This window comes from Macrobrachium rosenbergii, chromosome 20 (assembly GCF_040412425.1).
Source record: "Macrobrachium rosenbergii isolate ZJJX-2024 chromosome 20, ASM4041242v1, whole genome shotgun sequence".
Lineage (NCBI taxonomy): Eukaryota > Metazoa > Arthropoda > Malacostraca > Decapoda > Palaemonidae > Macrobrachium > Macrobrachium rosenbergii.
The window spans coordinates 25,995,001-26,015,000 of NC_089760.1; the positions used below are offsets into that span (position 1 = coordinate 25,995,001).

Sequence of the window (20,000 nt, forward strand, 5' to 3'; positions counted from 1 at the left end):
ACCTAAAATGGTCATTACCTTTGACAGACGACTTCCGAGAAAGTGAATTAACTTCTCTATAGAAATATTATTTGAATTAGCGAAGCTGATTAGATATGAAATGATTAAAAAGACTGTAAATGAAGGCCTACAATCTAAAATTAAGTACGATAAGTAGACATCAGTCCAATGGCGGAAGCTTCATGATAATTTTTCTGCAACTAACAAACGTGATTTTTTAAAAAAATCGTAATAATTCCAGGACTATAATCGAAGATCATTTTGCAATAAAGGAATGACATATTTTTTGAAGTGGACATTATAATATTGTGAAATACTCAATGGAACAAGATTAATAATCATGTTAACTCAATAAAGGTTGGTTTCATAATATACTGCGTTTGCAATTAATTTTTGAAAGGAGGCCTTGAAGCTAAAGATACTACACTGACCGCAATCATATGTCTCAGGTTAGGGTTATATGGTAGAATTTCAAAAAAAAAAAAAAAATAAAAAATATTGTTAGTCCCCTTAAGTTAGTCCCCTCAAGAAAAACCGGACTAAAATGATAACCGAAATGGTTAGAAATAAAATAAAGTTCATCAGGAAAGGTTCCTCATCATCGAGAGCAAGCATGGAAAAATTTCTCATGTATTCAAATGAGAGAAGGGAACGCATTTTTAACGCTTGTTTTAGGTAAAAACTTTCATTCCATGTTTAAGTACTGTTTACGACAATCATAAACAGAGTCAGTTGTTGCGAGATACTCTTTTCTGTTAACAGAAAGATCTCGCTATATTCAGTTTTCTAATTAGACTCTTTCTACTATCCTTAGATTTTGGTTGTATTTGATCATAATCTCTCCACCCTCCGACCATTCTCTCTCTCTCTCTCTCTGTCTCTCTCTCTCTCTCTCTCTTTAAAAAAAATCTAATTTTATGTGAGTAAAAAAGCTTTTACAAACAAACAACAACAATTTTATGGCAACTGGCCAGCAATCTTTTAAGTAAAACAGCTTGACTAGTCTGTAAACCGAATTCAGTGATCAAAACTCGGCAACTTACATAGTTGAGTATGTACTTTATAGTCCAGTGCCACACTTACTAAAAAGACCAGACTGAAATAAGATACACCAGCAAGGTTTTAAACCTGTGATAGAATTATATAAGTAAAATACCGTCTTACAGACTGGGAAATCAGTTAACTTTTAATATAATCCTTGAAAGCCCTTGGCTCTTTGTAAAAAAAAAAAACAAATATTTCTCTCCATTTTACAGATTATTACTTTTATGCATCGAGGTATGCTAGAATTATTTTTAAGCTAATTTAATCACGTCTTTCTCTTTTTTACTTTCATACATAATTCTCTTTCTTTTTTCCTGTATAATGGTTGATTATGCTGTACTTTCCCATGTTTCTTCTCTCGTTTTTTCTCCATTTTAATATTTCCTTTTTACATTTAACATTAACTTTGTTGTAGGAAACCATTCTTTTAATTTATGACAAGTAATCGTTTGTATGTAAAATTAGGTTGACTGAAAAAATCTAAATTCGCTAGTACCATCGTGTATATTTATTTCATTTACTACTCTGTGGCGCCATAGAGCAAAAACTTTATCGTGAATACACTGACTTCTCAACCAACTAAATCATATCATTTAGAGCATTTTCATTGCTGTATGCTTTCTTAATACGCTGTTTGAACCAAAATATGAGATATGAAAAAATAACGACATAACTCGAGGGACGATATCTGTCAAAAGAACCACTGACAAAAATATAGGTTGCAGCAGAGACATAAAAGAAGCAACATAAAAGCCCAGCTGCATCTATTGTTGCATGTCTCATTCCCAAAGCGCATTTTTGTCGGGTTAAGAATTTTTCGCCCTGGTCGCTTGAGGACAAAAGACGGAGTACGCGCCGGTGCGAAAGCTAGACTTTCCTTCCCTTACTCCAGTTGATTTACGTAATCATTTATTAGACTGATTTAATAAGTAGAAAAAAAACACCATTATGGCCATCAATAGATCATTCTTCAAATATTGGATTCTCATTTATTTGTAATGTTGGGCAGCATATAATAAAGACATGGTTGGTTACTTTGATTTTGATAGTCAAATTTTCGGAGCTCTGATTTTATGATCATGATATTAAAATTTCTTCGTATTCATAAAATAAATATGCTTTAACTAATACCCATAATTATGCTTTTTTTTATTTCATCTTTTTCTATATGCTCGTTAATCTCAATTTTGTAAAAGTGTCAGCGAGGAAATCATTTTCACAAAGGTCTTTTAAGATTCGAATGTTACGAGTTTTGAAAATGGAAAACACTTTAGTAAGTAACATTATTTCTCTTCACATATCAATATAAAAAATCATTTGAGATACTACGTAACAACAGTCTCAAGTTTCTTGTATCCTACTGCATGTACACCCTTATCCCCCCCCCACCACCTCTCCTCGATTGATTCCGTTCAGCACCGCACAGACAAAAAGTTAAGATGTAAAAAATAGTAATGTGATTACGAGGATATAATTTCTTTCATTAGTCACTAATTCCCGCTTTACTAAAGGAAAAAGCCATGTGAACAAGCACCGTCTCCGATCAGGGCTACCAGGGAGACAGTAGTGACAGGTGTGTTGAGGTTGGGGGGGATGAGACACGTAAAAGTTGCAGTAAATATATCAACTTCAAAAAGCGGAGAAAGATGTCACACAGCGGTCGAAGTTTCCCCATGACTGTGATTTAGCGACCTCCTTTAACATGGTCCTCACGGTCAGTAGACATTTGCTCGGTTTAAGATGTACAATGGCGTTGCGAAAACATTTATCCAAAGTCTAGGATCCATCAAGCCTTGTCTGTGGACCTTGGGATCTATGAGACGTTTATACTCGTACGACATGGGAATGGAAAACGTATTGAGCAGTTCAGCAAAATATATTTTTCGAGCAGATATCTTTTAAAAATTACATTTCTTTGATTTTTATTATTGTATCATTTGTCTATGAAAAAAGTATTAATAATATTTCAAGTGATCACAGAATTCTTAATTATCTCATGAATATAACATAAAACTAGAAGCTTTTTATTTTTTACAGATAAGAATGGCTGCCATAAGATGAATATCTATTCTCTTTAAAGGATGTAAGAGATAAAGATATTATATCTTAAAAGCGAATTTTATCATCGCTCTAATAATACATGTGAAAATAGATGTCCCATTTCATATTATCTTTATGTCAAGAGACACCCACGACCATTTCAGTAACTCTCTCTCTCTCTCTCTCTCTCTCTCTCTGTAGTTTTATACTGATTTATAATTGCTATCTGTTACATATATCTTTATTTTATAGCAAGAAATCAGATACAAAAATAATTAACATAGCCCAATCCCCAAAACACATATCGTATACTCTCTAATAATAATAATAATAATAATAATAATAATAATAATAATAATAATAATAATAATAATAATAATAATAATAAATTTCCTTTTTAAAAGTGAATATAAAGCCAATTAATTTTACGTTTGACTGAATGCAGTTACGGTCATGAACTCACCCGAACCACGCATGAAGAATAAACAGAACCGAGTATAAAGCCTCTCCTGAAGATCCTTATGCCACTCAATCCCTGGAGATAACACTCCTAGTACCTATTAAGGAGGTGAGGGCGTTGACCTTTCGCCTGAGCCCTTCGAGTGAGGGACAAATTGAATGGTAATTGTTGACTAAGACCTTCCGTCCACACCACGATTCCAAGGTCTCCTGATGAAGTGAAACACTAATATTGCCCATGAAGGCGAACGACTGAGGTTAGTCAAGTTTGGTTCGAAAAATATATTGCCTTTTGTCTTTTGTTCTCTAATTTTCCTTATATGGAGTTTGCAGTCGTATCTGAAATCGTCAACTTATACTACATTTTGACATTTTAATCGGTGACATAAACAACTGTAAGGCTGTTTATGGGCAGAGGTTTTTCCATGTGATTACATATACTGTACATATATATACATACATAGATATGCAAATATATATATATATATATATATATATATATATATATATATATATATATATATATATATACATATATATGTATGTATGTATATATATATCTATATTTCTTCGTGGCATTTGCCTTTATTTATACATTCATCACGTTCCATATCTTCGTGAATCAATTATACATACATACATACATACATATATATATATATATATATATATATATATATATATATATATATATATATATATATATAAAATATAAAATGTATGTATAAAACTTTCTTCTTTTTAATGAAGGTTATCAGCCCAAAGTCCTTTTACATGATCCCAGCAGACACCGCTAGTCGTGCATGTCTGAAAGGGTCAGTGAGAGTAATTTCAGGAGAATAAATAACTTTCTAAGGTTACGATACCGAGGTGATGAAAAGTGTTATGGTTCGTCGTTTATTTTTTCAGATTAAGAGCATATGGAAAAAATCAGGAATGAAAAGCCAAATGCATTTTGTAAAGCGAGTTTTATCTACATGCATAAAAATGTATTTCTCTTCTCAGCAGCAAACAATTCTGTGTTAAATCATTTCACGCAAAATGGATATGAGCACGTGCAAACCCAGAATAAGAGAACGATAAAAACACACACCATAATTTAATCTTTCCGCCGGGAATGGAGTTTTCTTGTTTAGTCACTTTACATAAATGTATCAAGTCAGACGAATGCCGCCTTAAACTAAGAAATATTTCCAGGTCTTCCTTTTCTCGTTAACAGTAGCCGCTAAATCTCCTCAAAGGACAGTTGTAGTGTGCTGTATGACGGCTCTTCCTTTCCCGAAAGTTTCTAGACTTATTTTGCTCTCTCTTTTGGAAACTTTCACTACATTGCATCATTTTCTTTTTTATTAGGGTTCTTTGAACTTCAGTTTGTTTCGTTTTCTGGCGTGTGTTTTTCTCCTCGTAAGGCAACTCTTCGCCCGTTTATTACATTTCTCTCATTTTCCCTCTTTTTCATATTGATTATGTCTATTAAAACTGGCGAAACAACATCTAGGTTATGCACGCTGCTCTTTTTCACAAATGAACGCTCTGGGTGTTGTTGATGCATAATTTTAAGAGAAGCTGTAATGTTATTTTATGTCTGCTAAATTTCTTTATTTATTCGTTTCTGTGTATACTTCGTTACTCATTACTTGTTTTTCATTTCTTGAGAAGTACATTTATCATTTTTAAAAGCCTCCTGAATATCCTGATGTCACTCTTAGCTTCTTCTTTGTGAATGTGTGTTCATGATGAATGAAAATGTACCAATTCGGTAAAAGTACAGTTAATCTACAATTTTGTTTGTTTAATAGACTAAAAATAGGTTTGTAAGTATCTTGGAAATTGTTCGAATTTGAAAACTTTCGTTTTCTTTTACGGATTACGAGATTTTTTCCTTTGTCAATACGATAAGAAAACATTCTAACTACTATGGACTGCGAGGAAGGAATTTATTCGCCTCATAAAACCTGTTATACATTGAAAACTCTTCTTGCTTTTATGTATCATGATTGTGGGTCCTTTCTTCGTAAAGCGTTCGTCATTTTGTACATATTCTTTTATTTACTTATATATTATTATGCACTGTGAAGAGCTTCATAAATTAGAAATACTACTAAAGCAAATTTAAAATGTGGGATGGCAGCTGGGACTCGAGTTCTTCGCACTTTTAATATGAAGGATAAATTATTCAGCTGTTCTCCAGTAATTTTTACACGGCTCTCAATATAAGTTAATGCCAGAGTTTATTTTCACATTCATCTGAATAAAGAGAACAGAAGCGAACAACGATTACCCACACAAGAGAACATGACTTTGTTGTAACTTATTTCGATTGGGACTTGTCGACAGAGGATGTCGTAGATTTGAACTGTGGTTTTGAAAGTTTCCCATCATTTGTCAATTTATGAATTTCAGTTTACACATATCAGATCATTTGACCTCTACCTCGAGAAATGAACTGAAAATACAAAAACTACTGTACATTTCATTTCAACTGAAGCTATATGACAAGCTCTATCGTTCCACGGTTTGTTTTACATCTGCCGGCGAGTTTTTTTATTTGCTTTTAAGAAAATAAAATACTCTCCACAAGCAGTGATGTGTCAGTGTAAGGCACTATACATCAGATCACTTTAACTGTATATTCTTAATTAAGTATTGCTGTATTTTTGGAAGTATATACACCTTTACTTTATAAGTGGGATAATTAAATTTATTATAATTATCCTATGGTCTTCGGCATGAACGAGGACACTTTCCCTACGTCATTTCAGTACGGGTATTCCTTTATTACTCTAAATCCTTTATCATCTGTGCGGGTGGTAACTTGGGCAATTTTAGGTCGCCTGGCATTCGTTCGCTTTATGACGTGGCTCTTGTCACTGAAAGTGGCACTTTAATGTGCTTTGCTTGGTCCATTAATATATATATATATATATATATATATATATATATATATATATATATATATATATATATATATATATATATATATATGTGTGTGCGTGACCAGAAACTAAGATGTTGTTATTCTGCTTACTATAAATCCGGTGCATACTTGAGAACATTCTATGATAGCATTACAGTAGCGATAACTTTTTTAGCGTCCCACACTTTAAGACTCCAGATTAACTGAGTTTAGTCTCTGATATGGAGTAGGAGAAACTCATTCACTGCTCTTGCTCTCTAGCTAAGTGAATTGTTGAATTGACATGGAGGAAATGGACAGCTGAAGAGGACAGAATTTGGGCCTGGGAAAGGCTTAATCGTTGCTCTTGCTCTCGGGCTGAGAGAATTGCTGTAGTGAGCCAGAATATATGAGGAGCCAAAGATAGAAGAATGTTGACCTTAGAGAAGCCTGAATCAGCCTGTAAAAGGATGAGAGCTAAAGTAAACAAAGTAATATGTGGACTAAACAACCTATTCAGCGGACCTGATGATATATCTTATCTCAGGATTTTGATAAACTGCAACTGAAATTTGGTAAATCTATCAGATATGAAAATCGTCTCTCTCTATATATCTCTCTCTCTCTCTCCATGTATTACTCATTATCTAAATGACATTTATCCCTACATCCCCTTTTTTTATTTAGCCACTGCACACACGCGCGCGCGCACACAGACTTTTGTGTGCAGATGTAAGAACATATTGAAGTCTCTCTGGAAAAGATTCAGCTGAAGGCACAAAAACCCATTTATGGCATAACTGGATTGAGAGCGAGGATTGTTATTGCACTGTCAAAGGATCTGTCGTTTGGAAAAGTCACTAATTGGTGTTAGTGTCCGAATCTTCAATAAAACCGAAATTGCAGTAGGCCTACTCTAAATATTATTTGAATGGTCACTAAAGCACGTAAAAATCTAGTCAGATACCGGAAAGAGGGGGGCCAGCCTGTACTTTAAGACAAAAATAAAAATGGTATTCTTTAGAAATAATGGAGAAGATAAAAAAGGAAGTTCGGAAATTGAACTCAGCGCTTAAAAAAAATAGTACCAGATGGAAATGGGAAACTCTAGACTTCTTCAGGAGGGTACTCAAATTTCCATCACACACCCCCTGCACACGCACACACACACACACCCATCCTCTCCTCCAAAAGAAAGTAGATATCTCGAAATCAGTTCTCGATGGAATGAAAATGGCTCATTTCGAAATTATTGAACAAATTACTCGTAAGGTCAGTAACGGATATGTAATAGAAAATATTAAAAATGTATAAAGAGTCTTTCCTTCGCTGAATGCTTATTATTTTGTTAGGCTTCCAGCAATGAAATAAAAATTTGTAGTAGAATAAAAAAAAGGTTAACAATGGAAAATGGCGCTTAAAATTTCTGAAATTAAGAGCCATTAGTAATTAATCATAATAGTTTCTCATCTGAACACCTTTGAGAATGTTTGATTTTCATGGAGGCTGGCAACTACAGAATTTAAATGTCGTCAGTTTTTATAATACTGCTACATTTAATTTCTTCTTTTACACTTTTATCATAACGTAACTGATACTTCATGTACTGTCTAATTTTTTCCATGGTCTGTCGACGATTTATGAATTCACCGTCTTCTAAAGTTACCTTCATCTTTGTTGTTAGTTCTTTTTTATATTAATACTTACATTTTATTAGATAATGTCGTTGCTATTCCACTGTTCTGCGGTGATTAAATAAGGAATACGACAAAGTCGCGTGTCATAATGTAATGAGATCATGAAATTAACTTGTGCCCTGTACGTGTTGCGATATGCAAAATGCCAATAATGTTTAATACGCCTTCAGACAAATAGCTTATAATTTGAAGCGTATTCAGGTACCATCCTTTCATCCTTGTGTGAGGTTTTATTTTTATTATTTCCATTTAAATTTATTAATTTCATTTCAAGCATTTATTCCCATTTTCAATGTAATTTTTTTTAGAAGAAATTATTGTAATACATTACAGAAATGTGATGCAAAAAATAGGTTGGTTATTGGTTAATAACGTGTTTCAGTAAATTGCTTAATATCTTAAACATTACATATTAGTGTTCCTGGAACGACAAGTACTTAGGCCGGTATTAAACGGGAAGCTTCTATCTTGCCTCTAATCCTCTTTCAGTATAATGTCAACTAGTTCTAGGGAATTTGCGATGATTACATTCACTCGGCAATATACAATTTTGTCTGTTTATCTGCCTGTATATCTCGCGTCCCCCACCGCCCCCTGCCCCCAACTCACCAAAACGCACATGGAAGTCCCTTACATGTAAGTATTAACGCATTTCTATTCTTTCCCAAATGCTTATACCATATTTTAACGTTACTTTTTCGTTTTTAGCTTTTCAGCTTTTATTTTGTCTCAAAAAAGCCTCCATCCTGTTTCTCACGCTAAGATCTGGCTATTTTTTCAATGAAAAGAGAAAGCTCAGTTTCTTCTTAAATTATATTCTTCATACGAACATTAAACTTTTGAGTTTGGATCCGGTAACTTATTGGTTTAAAGACTTTTTCCGTAAACTTGACTCAGTCACTATAGTCCAATGGCTTTTCAAATTCAGTTCAATTTAGTTACTTTGTCATCTCAGTCTTGGTTACTAACTGCTTGGTTCTGCATATTTCCCAGCCTAGCTTAGTTTCATTAATCCTTATTTTAATAATTTTTCAAAATAATGTTGTTTCACCTATTTCTCGATTCAATCGCTTTTGCAGATTTACCCAGCTTTGTGCAGCTTTACCCAGCTTTGGGAGGGTAACTTTTCCAGTTCAGTCTGCCCGAATCTCCCCTTGTGCAGCTAAGTGTCTTTTCAACTCAGTTTGCTTTATGAACTGATATGTTCAAGTGCTTTCCACCTAAGCTCGGCTTACCAATGATCAGTATTTTTGCAGTCCAGCATGGTTCATTGACCTTTCCATCTCACCTTGACCCGATGACTTCTCAAATAAGAGTGGGTCAGTTACTGCTCAGTCCAGAGGAATCTCAAATGCAGTGAGGATACACGATTTAACCAACTCATCTTCGATCAGTGATTTTTCAATTCAGCTTTATTCAGAGGCATATCGAACCTGTCTAGTTTAGCTACTCTCAACAGCATACTGGTTCACTTACTGTCCGGCTCAGCAGCCATTCGAATTTAGTTTTTTATTATTAATAGTTCCTGACGAAGTCTGCTTCGATTTTGACTTGTTTTAGTAGCTTCCCCATCTCAGCACTGTTCAGTTACTATCTGGTGTAGCGTGTGGTATAGCTAAGCTATCCTAGTAATAGAAATTATCTGTTTTGATTACAGTGATACTTTTTAAATTATATATGTGTATGTATATATATATATATATATATATATATATATATATATATATATATATATATATATATATATATATATATATATATATATATATATATATATATATATATATATATATATATATATATATATATATATATATATATATATATATATATATATATATATATAATATATATATATGTATATATATATATGTGTATATGTATATGTATATATATATATATATATATATATATATATATATATATATATATATATATATATATATATATATATATATATATATATACGTATAAAGGTCTTAGTTTAAATTCCGATTTCTGGTTGTTTATCTTCTACTGGCAATGATTCAACAGATGAAGAAATAAAACCATATCAGTAGATTCATATCCAGAAACGTAATATAATAATAAATAAAAGCATTCCTTTTACACAATAAAAACATAACTTTAACAAGGCAAATGCTGCCCGAGCCTTCGCAGAAGGCCAAATCCTCTCGACGGTGCTGCTGATTCAGCTACAATAAGCATCAAATCTTTCCACCAGTAAATAAACTGAAATTCGGCGAATAATGAATCAAGATCCTCGGCAACACCAGAATTACAGGAAGAAAAATGATCAAAGCATCTTATACTGCGTTTATGTCTTCCTCTCTTCATTTTCCCTTTGAAGATAAAATAGTGTAAAGTTGCGCTGCTTTGATTTTTCATCTGACTGTATCGTTTTACTGAAATGTGATTAAATTTTATCATAACTCTTTTTTATAAAAAGTTAAAGTGAACTGTTTTTATGAAAAGTTAAAATGGGAGAGAGAGAGAGTATAGATGAACTATTGCATTTTATCAAGTCTACAATATTCCTTGAAAACCCGGACATGAGAGAGAGAGAGAGAGAGAGAGAGAGAGAGAGAGAGAGAGAGAGAGAGAGAGAGAGAGAGAGAGTATAGATGACCTATTGCATTTCATCAAGTTTACAATGTTCCTTGAAAAACCAGAAGAGAGAGAGAGAGAGAGAGAGAGAGAGAGAGAGAGAGAGAGAGAGTGATCCATGACTTTAACCATTATAAAAAATCGTTCTATTTAATGGAATAGCACAAATAAAATAAGCAAATACCTAGAGCTTTTCTTCTGGCCCACTTGTCATTGATGTCACGAGTAAAATCGATCGAAGTAGTTCGGGTGTCCGGTCGACCATTTTGTGTAAGTCTCAGTTACGGATTCGCGTTTATTAGCTATAATAAAATGAGGAGTCAGATCGTTTATTCCCGTAAAGGACCAGCAAGTTCTCTCCTGTGGTCCTTCGGAAATGGGTTTACTTAAAAGGACTCTTCTGCTAGTTAGAACCCGTGCAGTTCATAGAACAGCTTCAGCTAACAGGAAGTGCGACTGTAATCCAACTGTCTTTGTTCTAGTGTCCCGAAATAAGTAATTATATAAACTCCATTTCTTCAAGCTTTCTTCATTCCCTCTAGGACATTATAACAGACACTAATGTATTACCATAAACGCACGTACAAACACACATACCCCCTTACAAGCGATTACATCTCTGACCGACATTTATACTCGTGCATATTTAATAGTTTACTTTAAATATTTACTGTTAAAATTAGGTTTAAGTTCTTCAGATGATGGTCAGATGACTTCTGTCTCTTCTAGAGTTCGATTGGTAAGATTTGTACAAAATATAAGTAAGAAATACTTTCATAATCTCAACTAATTATTTCTAACAATGGTACTGCCATAATTGGATGCTTAGTGTCAGATACTTAATTCTATCATTTTTTATAGTTAACGTTGAATATAATGATAAATGCCTCGCATCAGAAGTACCCCTAAGCATGCTTGATTTGTTGGAAAATCATTTACAATGAGTCAATTAAGGGGGAAACAAACTTCTAAGGAGAAGGAAAGCACATTGCACAGGCGAATAAATAAGAATTTTTTTTATAAAGCAATAACCTAAAAAAAAAAAAAAATAAAACTGAATGCAGGTAGAAAAGTCTACATAGTCCACCCAACAAGCAAAATTTGTTCCATACCTTGGGGTGAGGCGGACTGCGAGTATAAGGTTTTCACACACTACACACGGAATCTGGTTCAGCCAGCAGTCTCCACCGTCAGACGGACATTAGCCAAAGAATCAACAGCACTTTCAGTGGTTTTAGACAATCAGGGAGTCAGCGACGTTACCGTGAGTCCAGAGAAAACTCGTTTTGTCTGCCCCTGCATACCAACACAGCTGGAAAAGACATTTCGTTAAAATTACAGACTTTTGCCCCAAGAAATGATTTCTTAAATACGGAGTTGCATTTTCCATTTTAATAGTGAGCAAAATATGAGATCACATATGGATAGGCTAGACAGAAAAACTATTATAATAGCATTTAATAAAGAACTCTTTAATAGGAAACACGAAGGAAAGACGAAAAATTTTCAAATGTTGGCATCATGTACTTTGCTGTCAATTCATACATCCCGTTACCTTGGCTTGGTAACGTAAGAAATAAAACATATTTCCGCAAACGTATAACCATATTGATAAATATGCATGACTAAGAATATGTTACATTCGCAACAGCGAATGTGCTATATATTAGTTATACAATATGAATGATGTCCTCTTACCATTTCCTTCAGAGATATTTTTCTCGCACAAAAGTTTATATATATATATATATATATATATATATATATATATATATATATATATATATATATATATATATATATATATATATATATATATATATATATATATATATATATATATATATATATATATATCGTATATATAAATAGTGAACCAGTAGAGACAAAGTGTAAAGTTATGAAAGTTGCTTCTCCAGTTATAAATTGTCCTTTCCTTTCCCTCATTACACTCATATGTTGTGGGCCCACTGCTTTTATTTACTTTTATTTAGGCTCTGGAATAATCCCCCTTTCCTGAGTTTTTGGAGTTCCTTCAAGTGTTGTTCTTATAGGGTCCCCGAGGGTTAGAACCCTTTCTTTCGCCTTCCATTGTTGCTCTATTGACTTTTTCCTTTCCCGCAGGGCCCTGATTCATTGAGGTTATATAGCTGCCCTTTCCATCTAACCGTAAATAACGAACAATCTCCTTAGTGAAGTTTACATTTATAGAAGTTTATTTATTACCTGTGTGATAAGATTCTAGTCCCTGTTTTTTCTGTTGAATTATAGGAAAACTTGTGAGTGTTCATTTTCAATAATCAAGATTTTACAATTCAAACTCGAAGCTGTATAAGCATATTAACAAAACTGTTAGTGCTCTCCTCATCAGCACACGTAACTTACCCTGTGGCCACTGTTACCCTTAATGTTTGCGAATCGGGGGAAGAAAGTTCGTGTTCCCGTCCGCGATGTACATTTCTCGTCCGGTCACTCGAGCTCTCTCAATGAATTATGTGTAGGAAAAAAAATATTTTTTCTTCATTTGTTACATTAATGTTAATTACATAAATGGAAGATATATGTTGTGGTAATTAGTGTCAGAGTTAATTACTTTTGTAAAGGAACGGCGCTGTAACTGGCAGAGTTCTTATTTGAAATAAACTGTATACCGTCCAATTGACTAACAGCATTGCTTCATAATGATAATAATGGTACTCCTTGGATATGTGTACGATTTATTTATTTAAACAAAATTTATTTAGACACATAGACGCAGTCAAAAAAATGTACTATAAGCAATCTAGAATGATGTTATGTTCCTTAAGTATTTCGTAGCTCAGTAAATGAAATAAAGTGCACGAACCTACAGTACGACGAAAAGTTGAGTAATACAGAATACTTAAAAACTTTTAAGATCATATAAAAGTCAGTGAACAATGCATACAAGCCACAACAGAATATCAAATGAGGAATTATGTAAAATACATTTTAGCAGAATAATACGAGAAATGTCTGAGTCGGGAAGAGAGAGAGAGAGAGAGAGAGAGAGAGAGAGAGAGAGAGAGAGAGAGAGAGAGAGAGAGAGAGAGAGAGAGAGAGAGAATTTTTGTTCAGCCCTTCGTTAAGCTTGAAATTCTGACATCCAGAATTGACTCTCGACATCAGGCCTACTTTAAAACTCGACCCTACCTGTCGATATCCAGTAGATTTTTCATCGCAGAACAATTTCTACTCTTCGGTATTCATTGCGTCTGCTGCCATTTTTCTCTTCACCCCAATTAGGCAACATATTCATTTATTCAGTTCGCGTTCACTGCTACGATACTTTTTCAATTTCAGGTAGGTCCCTTTGGTCGGGCTTATTGACCAAAAGTCGATAGCATGTGGTTATTTCTTTTTCATTAATAAACGTTCTTTGTACGCAGTAAATCATTTTAAACTCATTTCTGTTTCACTGATTTTAATTATCATTAAAATTGTTTTAGAAATTAATTTTGATGGATACTATAAATGGTATTAAATCTGATTTAGCAAGGTCTCTCTTAACCTCACTTCACACACACACACACACACACACACACGTATGTGTGTGTTTCTGTGTGTATATATATATATGTGTATTATGTATGTATGTATGTATGTATGTATGTATATATATATATATATATATATATATATATATATATATATATATATATATATATACACAGTATATACATACTGTATATATATATATATATATATATATATATATATATATATATATATATATATATATATATATATATATATATATATATATATATGATATCGTATCTCAAGGTTGATGGAAAATGTATTCTCATACCGTAATTTCCACGGTAATGAACAATTCTGTACAAGTATGTATAGCAATCATAGATATGATTCAATATTTTTAGACACTATTTCATTTGATATTTAATCGAGAAGACACTGGTACTCAGCTAAATGAAGAAGTAAAAATTTATTCGTAAGGACTCCCACGTAACCTTATAATGAGCGATTCAGTTGTTAGCAAGTACAAAACTCAGTGATTCATTGTAAAAAGATATCTTATTATATATTATCTAATGATATCTCATCACTAGATAATATATGATTTGCATTTATTTTAACCTACTATACACTTTCGTAGTTCAAAAACAATTACAGTATAGTAGGCTAGTAACATTGTCAAATTAAACTGTTTTAATCACTCGTCACAAATTTCTCAATGTCTTATTATTCATTTCTTCTAGGTCTTGTTATGCATCTATTTCTCATCCCAAATCCATTTCTTAATGACAATCACTCAATATAAAATAAATCAGATAAATGGGTATATCTACCTAATACCCTGATTTGTATTTTTTAAAGGGTGAAGAACGCCTGTTTACAAATATTATTTCTTTTAGGCGTTTGTTAGGTGTGTGATTGAAAAGCCATAGTTTTATGAAATCAAAATTTTAAAAATCAAATTGACTTTCAAATGTGTCTTTCGCCAACTGCTCTTCACTCTCTAAGTGGCCTATAACTGCTTGTAATCACCAACATTCACTGCATACAGAATCTGCAGGCAGCTGTCTTTACTTTATCCCTTGGACGCATTCACTATATCATTGCTTCCAGTCTACCACTGTAATAGTTTTACCTTTTAGTACTGAGTAACTACGCACAGTCAGCATCGGTAATACGAAAAATAAAATCCTTCGGCCACGTTTTATTTTTTTTTTTTTCTTGCATTAGTGAACTAACATTTTCCCCCATATTTATGGGTTACGTGGTGATTAATCTTCTAGGATTAGCTTAGCCATATGTTCTAACCGCAAAAGCCCAATTTCAGTATCCAAATTAATCTAGAGTGATGTAACTGGAAGCATTGGGAAACTATGGGAATTTGATTTGCACTGATACTTAAAAACGGATTAATATTTTCCGATCATATTTTAATTAGACGTGAGCAACGTCTTCGTTCCAAATACATTTCAGATTAATGAATATTTTTCAAGTGTTCAAACACAAAATATGATTTTCCAAATACGAAACCAAAATCTAAATTACATATAGCATAACACTGTTTACTACTAAGTATAGGATATGTTTTGATTTATGCTTACTAATATTTACTTATCAAAATATATAAGTGCAATTGAGAAGTTCATGTTATATATTATTCTTTGTGTAAATGTTAACTTGCTAGAACATCATCTATGATGTATATGCTTGTCGTCAAATTTATGTTCGAACAGAGTTAAAATATAAATGTTATACTAAAATTAAAACTGAAATCCAACCTGATGGCGGTTAGGTGTCAAGTCATCATAAATACAGTAATAAATTTCCTGTGACTTCAGCGGCAGAAATGCTAATGGATGACTGGTCAAAGGTGTGAATCCAGTGAGGCATAATCTCCCAGAAGCCTGAAATTCCACGAAACAGAATTGAACTTATATTTGAAAGTCTCGCTTCAAAGAATAATTATATAAGGAGTGACTTTTAATAACGAGAAAATTATTTTTTTTACCTCGATTTTTCTCCCACCTTGTCCAAAAAAAATCAAAATGAAGAAGAAAGAAGAAAGTATCATTGATTTGACTTTATGGGAAAGACCATTAATGAATATAGATGAGCGTTATTGTTCGCAATTTGTTTTTTGCCTAATTTCTCGAACACCTGAATATGTTCAGTTTATTCTGTTCCCTTGGATTATTTTCATCATAATATTCACTTATGAGAATAATCATATCCCTCATCATCCGCACACAAAGCAAACATTACCACAGCCAATAAATAAACAGACTGATGGAGGGCTTTCGTCGTTTTCCATATATCATTTTCCAATTAATTATTCCTGGAATAAACTCTGATAGACGTAAATCTAATCGCCTGCATAAGGCAAATGTGTGCTCCAGTTCCACGTAATTTTGATTTCCAGTATATTCCCTAGAGGTATTACTTCCCATCACTATGAAGAACAGATATATGAAATATGAAATCATATTAATAAACCCTGTCAATAATTATTCAGATCTGTATCAAGCGTCTTTTTAACTCTGAAATAATTTCTCTTTTGCACAATGATGTCATGACGGAAATTGAGTGAAATTATTTATTTATCGGCAATTATCTCATCATATATATATATATATATATATATATATATATATATATATATATATATATATATATATATATATATATATATATATTAATGCTTCTGGGACATTTTTATTATGCACCATCTTATCTTGTGGCGAATGATCACGACGAGTAATAAAAGATTGTCACACGTTCCATAAGGATCTGAGATTGATGCTTTTTGTTTTTCACAATGCACTCTATTATCAGGACAATATCTATACCTAGATCGAACATTGCCATAAGGAAATGCAATAAAGTTAAAAGAAATTGCGTCAAGGTTCAAGGAATATGAAATTCATTTTCGACTCAGCATTCATTAAGAATACTTCTGGCCTCATTCAGTGTGATCACACATTGATTATTCTATAATCCTGAACACCCACGAGTAACTTATCATAATCATCATCATCACCATTAACTCATCAACAATTAATTTAAAGCTAGAAAAGCTAGATATGAAACTCGTCCCTTCAATACCAGACGATGCCTGAATAGGCCCCTAAATGCAGCTTTTTTTTTTTTTATCTTTCACGCGTTCAGTTTGGTCACTCGAACTATAAATTCTTTTCGCAAGCCATCCCTCGAGCCTCGTATTTTGACCTACTGTTCTCGTAAAATAACGCTAATGTACAGATGCCTTTCAAAAACGATCTTTCAAATAAACAAAGGTTTAGTTTTTAATGTCGTAGTGTTCGTTTACATAATAATCATATTCAGAATTTATTATGAGTTGCGTATGATTTTGGATTTATTCATTAGCAGGTTAGAAGCGGCATGATAATAAATTAGCACCTGCGTGGTTGATTTTTATCTCATGACTCCTCGTAATCACCATTTACGTTTCTACGCCGTATGAAAATAGCTGAAAAGCTTATTTTTCATATGGTTAAATGTACGAAATAATCTCCGTTACTATAAGAAAATATTCTGGATATGATTTATTTCATGAAGATATGTACATTGATATTTCTTCAAATTTAATATCCTTTCGTATGTATTTAAGTATAAGAATAATGTGCAAACTCAAGCATTAGATATTCTAAAAAAAAAAAGAAATATTATCACTTTGAATTTCACTGTATTGTTTTGGTTCTCGCTTCGTGTAACAGAAGTTTTATTAAAATCCTAGTTTAGACCTAAACCTCCTCTTTTTCGAATATTTAAACAAAAAGTAAGCATTCAGTATCAAATATAATGTTATACACTCTGACTAGCTTTGGCATTATTTATATTAAAAACGACTTTTGGTGATATACCTGCCACAAATCAGGGCATGGAGATGAGCAATTCGTATATATTTGTCGATTTTAACTATGACTTCGGAAAGACCTTATTTTTCGGTGGAAGTAGACAGTGACAAAGAGGCCATTTGCATAGTTTAGTAAGGGTACATGTTCATCTGGAACCTCTTTGCGGCATTTGGCTGGGTTTAAATGCTCAGAGACAATAATGATGAATATTTCTTGGTTAAAACAGTGAAACGCAGAACAGTAACTTTTAATTGCGGTATTATCTAGAATAACTTTTCTTTGTAAAGCCATTAAGCGTAGTTATTTCATGAATTATATTTCTAAGGGAAATGTCAAATGCCAAGAATAGCTTTTGATTTTATTGATTATATGACGTGTTAATTGTTATCTTCTCACATATCAAAAGGAATTCATATCAGTGACTTCATTTTATACATACACTATTTTACGAAGAAATCTCTATCATGGAAACACTACCGTGTATTGTATACTGTTAATATTATGAGAAGAACAATTCAAATAGATGGTTATCGATATAAAGGATTTTTTGAAAAATAAATGCATATTGTATTAAGCATGATAATTGGGGTAATGCTGTCTTTTCCGTGACCCTGCTAAATTTGAAATGAGAGTCATTCTGGTAAACGGTCGAATCTGCCTTCAATTCAAAAACTCTTTTAATAAAATAAAACCATTTTCTCAAAAGTCCATGGTGACTCAGAATTTGAATACGACGAGTAAACATGCTTCTAATTATTATTGCGTAATTCTTCTCGGCCAAAATGAGGAAAGCATCAGATAATCTTACCTAGACCTTTCGCAATAGATGGAGGTATAAACGTAAATGCCGTCGCAATAATTTTTACCAGTCGTAACATGTCAGAGACTAAATGGTTTTCCATTTTCAGCGAGAAATGTGTGGCTTCAGGAATTCCCTCCGGTACAACTGCGTAAATCGAGACGTACGTTTCCATTTCCGGATTTCTGATAGATGTTCCTCGTGTTCCGGGGTTATTTTACTCTCATAAGGACTAAAAGAGTAAGTGGAAACAGCTACCTAATTATTATGAACCAATCCTCAATATTTGCAGTTACCTGCCTAATGTTATGGAAATGTTGAAAATTATGGTCACTTTGACAACCAAAGTGTTTGGCCTCTCAGTTTTATCAAGACTAACTTTATTGCTTACTTGTTTTGTTAGTTGTTTGATTAATTTCTTTACTGAAGACGACACTAATAAAGAAAAAGATATACTAACTGACAAAGTAAAAGTATATCCATTAATACTTTTTTTTTTTTTTTTCAATGTTTTCTAATGGCAAATGAGAAAGAAAATTCAGAATATAATTTAAAACGTAAGAAAACACGAATTTTTCCTTTTCTGGACCCAGGAACACCAACCATTAAATAAAACATGTTGGCGTGAAATGAAAATTTACAACTCGAAACTGAAAATTTGTGCATTAGTTATGGAGCAGGCAAGAAATTTACGAGAAAAAAAGTAATAATAACCTGCTGTATGGGATATACTTTGTTTCCGAAAAAATTAAATTTTCAGTGACTGAAAAGAAGTGATAAGTTCATTAATCATAAATATATTTCCTTCAAAACAGAGTCTTTCAGGAATACTGTAGAAGGGCTATGATTCTTCTTTGTCTGTGAAATTCAATGTATATATATACACACACACACACACACACACATATATATATATATATATATATATATATATATATATATATATATATATATATATATATATATGTATGTATGTATGTATGTATGTATGTATGTATGTATATGTATATTACTGAATGCCACAAAGAACAATCATAGCCCCTCTATTCCTAAAAACTCTATTTTGAAGGAAACATGTTTATGAT

The 20,000-nt window shown here is 32.6% G+C and overlaps 1 protein-coding gene across 6 annotated transcripts in view; it reads right to left on the bottom strand.

Annotated features, from left to right (window-relative positions):
• LOC136849162 (uncharacterized) overlaps positions 1-20,000 on the bottom strand; it is a 744,860-nt gene that overhangs the window by 505,080 nt on the left and 219,780 nt on the right. For all 6 annotated transcript variants that reach the window (XM_067122257.1, XM_067122259.1, XM_067122255.1 and 3 more), the window contains one exon: positions 11,856-12,055. The gene's annotated coding sequence lies outside the window, so the exon portion shown is untranslated. The remainder of the gene's footprint in view (positions 1-11,855; positions 12,056-20,000) is intronic.